Genomic DNA, 6,012 nt, shown 5'->3' with positions numbered 1-6,012 from the left:
TAACCAGTGTTACTAAAATCAAGTCAAATGTCTACCTGTGCCATTTTCCACTACAAGTTGGATGAAACTGGTAAATTGTCAAGAGCATTAGTGTGTGTAAGGAACGCTTATTTGTTGGTAGTTGTCCTGTCTGGATCAAGGATGAGCATAAGTATCAAGGTTACTGAGATCCTGCTGAGTGGCCTTCTAATAAGACAACACTCTCAGAACTGGCTTAATTTTTAACCTCCTCAATAATAGCACAATACTCTTACCATGTGTCTTGCATTTTTAAGTCAGAGGTACTTTTACATCATAAGATATTTATAAAGTCTTTATTGGATGGAATACAACTTTAGAATTTTCCATTTGAGATAACTGCTGTGTCACTTATTTGCATAGTTCAGTACAGAGGATTATAGGCAATTTGCAAAAAGTAAAAAACTCAGAGAGGAAACAAGTGGATAAATGAAATGGCAATGGTAACAATGGATGAAGCAACTGTGATGTTTCTGGCAAGGAAAGCCTATATGATTAATTAAAATGGAACCAATGTTATGCTTTATTTTTAATTAATTTAATTCATTGTATGATCTGATCTATTTTCTTTGTGATATTTTGCTGCAGGTCAAAAACTAGAACAAGTTACTCTTCTTTCAAGTGAACAAGTTATTTTCAGGGAAGAAAAGTGAGCAGCTACTCTGGTACATTCAAAATTCTTATGTGTTTTATGACTAGTGATGTCAGTAGTCAATGTGAGATCGTTCAGAGACTCAAGGAAGAATATTTTTATGATAGATATATTTTTTCTTGTGAATGTCTCTACATAGTTCAAGGAATTCTCATTATTGTTTCTTCCCTTTTTAAAACGTTTTTAAAAAGTAACCTGAATAATTTTGGAGAGTCATTGCTGTAATTCCTTTTTTCACTATTTTGTATTGAATGACAATAATCTTGTAGTTAAATACAAGTGTGCTAAACATTGATATTTTTAATCTATATCTGGAACATTCAGAACATAGATGTTTCTACTTATATTTGTACTGTAATTATACTACATATAACTTTGCTACACTAATTACTCTTCAAATTTTTAGTTGATTAAGTTTTTTCTGTGTTTTCCCAATGGATTTTATCTAATTTTATTAGAACAATCCAAGGTCAATTTTTTCCAGTTATATATATAAGAATTCCATTATTCAGGTACTAAATAGGATGTCTACTCTACCATGTACTGTTCTTTATTCATAGTGCAGTAGATAAGCCTGAAGGAAATAAGCCTGGCTGTGGAAATGCTTATTTGTTGGGAGGGTGCTTGTCTGGATCAATGATGAGCACAACTGTCTGAGGATGCTGAAGGACTCATTCCAGATGTCAATCTGAGGTCCATATGAATGCCCCTCTAATAAGACAAATAAGACTCTCAGAGCCTGGCTCTATTTGGTGACCCCTGAGTAACAACATAATGCCACTGTTAGCATGCTTTTTTCTTTCTCACAGAAAAGGGCATTAGTGTCCTATCTTATAAGGCAGTATGTACCTTTATGATCAGTGATCCATTTTGCTTTATTTTGGTCACTTTGAACAGAGTCATAAATATGACTATATATACATGTATATGGGAAATATGTTCTTGTGTAATGAATTAGAAAATGAAAAGGATTGAATTAAGAAGGGGACAAGCAACTGTGATGGGTACTGAAAGTCTCAGTAATGTTGAACTAAAAGAAGGAAACACTGCATGTGTACAGTAAATAATGGTAATGGTATCAAATTTTAGTTCTTTGTTATTTTTACTACTGAATATTTTCTAAGACTCTGCTTTTCTTTTTGTTATGTTTTGCTGAAATAGAAGGACTGGAATCAGGTCTTCCAATTCAGAGGACAGGGGTGAGTAGCTATTTGAAATTCATATTTCATATGCTCTGTGCCAGGTCCTGAGGTCTCTCTGTTTATCTTTTTAGAGGCTTATTTGAGAATGTTTTGATGATGTGTCCTTTTTCTATTTGAGACCCTCACTAAGGTCACTTACATTATTGAATCTTTATAATTTCTTCTTTCATTTTAACTCTTTTCTGCTTTGATGGAAAAATGTAGAATTTTAGAGAATTTTTGGTAATTTCATAGTGGATCAAAAAATTATTGTAGTAAAATCGGAATCTTCCAAAATATTATCAGATTTTCCTCATCTGTTTTATTGTTGGGATTTCAGGACACAGGCTCAATTATTCATAGGCATTTGTGGTCACACTGCATTGCTTTTTTGTTTCTACTTTAATATTTGTGGATTGGCATAAATTAGTTGTTTCTCATTTTTGCAACATGGAAAGTTGTATGAGAAATTTTGTTAGATCTCTTTAAGACCATGAAGTTTTTATACAATAAACGTTGCCATATTCTTTTGAAACCCAAAATAGTTCAGTTTTCAATACTGTGTTGGGCTAAAAAGAAAAGGTATTATGTTAGAGATATCAAATGGAGAAATATGAAATATCATATATGGCATCATTATTTCTGAAAGTTGAAATATGCATCACTAAAAAGAGTGGTCTATATATTTCCTGGCAAGCTATGTTGAAGATTATGTGTTACCTGGTACTTTGAGATGAATGCCCTAAGGACAGGTAAACATTTTTCTTGACAAAGTTCTGTCACAGATTCTATCAAGAAGTACTTATGTTTATATTTATTATGTATTGTTTATTTATATTTATTCTATAGAACCATAGAAGATAATTCTAAAGAGTTGATAATAACTAAAATAAATAGTCATAGATCAAAAAAGGAAATTGGTTTAGCCAGATATTGAAATGAACTCTAGAACCTTGATCATTAACAAGCTTTTGAGCAAGCATATGAATAGCAGGAAAAATGGGACATGTTTTTACTTTTAAAAATGTCTTCTCGCAAACCCTTTTTTGCATATTTGTTACTATTAGTAGATTCACAGAGCCATGAAGTCAGGGATACTGTCTCAATCCAAAGAGTATAACACTATATTGATGCATAATATATATTCAGTAAATTGCCCATATTATTACTCTACAATAGTACAGGATTCAGACACAGAAGCAGAATAGGACTGGCATAATAAAACCCTTCCTTATGACCAGCTCCAACCTCTTCTCCCCAAATGCTGCTCCTTCTGAAAAATGTACTTTATTTTTATGTTTTTTTTTAAGTTTATAAAAATGAACTGTATAATTTTTTTCTCTTTGTGACTACATCATTTACACAAGATTCTTACTAATCAGATGAACATTTTATTTGAAACATCAAATTCATTGTTGTGTTAGTAATATGCTCTTCTTATTTTGTAAGTCTTTATTTTTTAGGTATTTTATTTTTAAAATAGCAGTATGTCTTTTAGATTAAGCATTTTGTGTTATCTCTAATTCTTGATTAATCTTGCCAGGAGGGTTTCAATCATACTAACTATTTCAAATTACTAATATTTGTTAATATTTCCGATTACCTGTCTGCTTTCTATTTTGGTGTTTTTCTGCCCTTAATCTCATTAATTTTTCTTTACTCTTCTGGAGCTTGATTCAGTCTCCTTGATCTAGCTCTTGTGATATATAATCTATTGATTTTCAGCCTTCTTCAATTCTCATATATTGCTTTTTACTCTAAACTTCCTTATAAGTCACAAGAGCACAAGTTTGGCATTCTTCATCCTTCTTATTCCTCACATAAATGTATTTTCTAATTTCATATTGATTTATTTTTGAATTATGGATTATTTAGAAGGACATTGCTTAATTTCCAAACAGCTGGACTTTTTCTATCGATTTTTATTACTGATTTCTAACTTGATTCCATATGATAAAAAATACTTTGAATATATTTTATTACTTTGGAATAATTTTGTATCTCTCTAATGGCCCAGAGGGTGGCATAATTTAGTGAATATTCCATTTTCACTGATTATTACATTAGCATGTAATTATATCATTGTGGGTGCAGTATTCTATCTTGCCAGTTATTTCCATTTTGAAATTGCCACATCCATATCTGATGTGTATTTACTAACCTATGATCTGAAAATGAGTTAGTCATTGAAAGTCATGTAGGAGATTGTCATGGAAATAAGGCACCTGGGTTGTTTTTGGAATGCTTGTAATATTTGTATTACAACCTGTGTGTGTTGATTAGTTGCTGTGTTGTTTGGATGGCAAATTAATTAAGCTTTACAATTATACTGCATGCTCTTTTCTACACATATATTTTAGTAGAAAGTTTAAAATATCCCATCAAAATAGACCAAATGTTAGCTAATAAATTTCCTAGGAATATTGTCTACTAAATAATGTGTTATTTGGGGACTAACAATTGATGTCTTTAGGATAAGTCAAGAAGTTCTCTTTTAAACACAGATATTTCAGTAAATCAAACATTGCAGTAACGTTAAATACTCACAGCCATGCCATAACAGCCTTTCAATTCCAATCACTTGAATACTATTATTAATTTCAAAACAAAATTTGTATACTAAGGTTCAGATGTTCTGAAAAAGCTATTGTTTAGATAAATCATACAAGATTTTATTTATAATAATAAATTCTGATAATTAATTTAAGATGACAATGAGAGGGCAAAATTGATTACACTGTATTTAAAAGAGTGTTAACATGAAGAAATTACTCAGGATAGCTTCCTAGTAGGAATTTTTAAGATTCTGGTACTACGTGTGTTTCTTTCCAGATAACTTGAGAAGATTTATATTTGGTATATGGATTTTTCTTTTCATTTCTTTGTGCTGGCAATTCATGCTTGAGAATGAACAAATAAGAAAATAAATATAAAGCTATAAGTTATGGTGTCATGTTAAAGTAGTAGATTAATGACACAGAATACAAAGAATTTTAATCTAGTGGTAAATCTTGAAAATTATTATCATTTCATTGAAAGTCTAATAGCTACTGAAACACTCTTATTTTGCACCAACCACCCTATAAACATTGTGTGGTTTATTCAGATGAGAGCCTAGATGTATGTTTATGTATGTATGAGTGTGTTTGTGGACTTGACACAGAGAAATAAGAACATATGGTTGCCAGTGTGCTTTGTATATATAAGGTTAGGGTCATGTCGACTCAAACTTACATATCAAACATGGCTTACTTAACTCTGGGGTGTGCCCACAAATCAAGCATTTCCAATAAACATAGGTTAAAGTCTCCTTGCCCTCAATATTCACAGGTTATCTTGTCAGTATTTTCTAAGTATACTATTTGTGTGAAGATAAATCCAAGGTCATTTCTCCAGGCCAGCTTTAGTTTTGTGGTAAACTTATTATTTACTTACAAAAAATGCTAATTAGATTGAGAGACTGTGGCAAAGTGGGCATGATTGAATAGAGATTGGAGTGTAAGTTAGTGACACTCTTGGTTTGGCTAAGCAGGTCTAAGAAAAATGGAAAAGCATATATGGCAGGAAAGCATTAATATGATTCCATCTAGAGAGTTTGGCTAAATTTTTGCAGATTAGAAATATGGGTGTTGTCCCTAAATAGAAAAAGTAAAAGTTTTTAAAAAAGTATTACTGGAGAGAGAAAATTAATGAAAAAAATTGTAAGTGCAGAGCAAGTAAAAATATAGTTAGATCGAGTGATACAATCAGTAGATCAGCACTTGACAATAACAGTATTGTTCCAATGTGAACAAATATTGCTTAGGAGAGTGAGAAAAGATAAAGTTGCTAACAGCAAGCTTATATGGGATGTAGTTGTGGTGTTGATTGCTTTTTGCTCCAATAATCTAAGTGATAAATATTTAAAATTGATTTCTGCCACATTATTTATTCTGTTCTAATTTTTGCATGTGTCAACATTACCGTATTCCAAACTGTGCCATCCCCATAGAGAGAAGTGTTTCTGCAGAAGTTTATGCAGTTTCCAAATTGCTAGCTTCAATAAACTAAAGCTGAAACATTTACTAAAGCTGAAGCATTTATTGTCTTAATACAAATAATAACTCTGTAGGAATGTAACCCAGTTATAGAAATGCTAATTTGTCAAGAGCTACCTTACCA

General features: G+C 31.4%; 1 non-coding gene across 1 annotated transcript; it reads left to right on the top strand.

The window, feature by feature from the left end:
- The first annotated feature begins 1,300 nt into the window (after nucleotides 1-1,300).
- Nucleotides 1,301-1,367, top strand: LOC132421484 (small nucleolar RNA SNORD109A). The gene has a single exon (XR_009518728.1). It is a non-coding gene; the product is annotated as a small nucleolar RNA SNORD109A (small nucleolar RNA).
- Nucleotides 1,368-6,012: the final 4,645 nt, after the last annotated feature.

The sequence above is a fragment of the Delphinus delphis genome, chromosome 2 (assembly GCF_949987515.2).
Source record: "Delphinus delphis chromosome 2, mDelDel1.2, whole genome shotgun sequence".
Lineage (NCBI taxonomy): Eukaryota > Metazoa > Chordata > Mammalia > Artiodactyla > Delphinidae > Delphinus > Delphinus delphis.
This window is presented reverse-complemented; position numbering and strand designations above follow the sequence as displayed.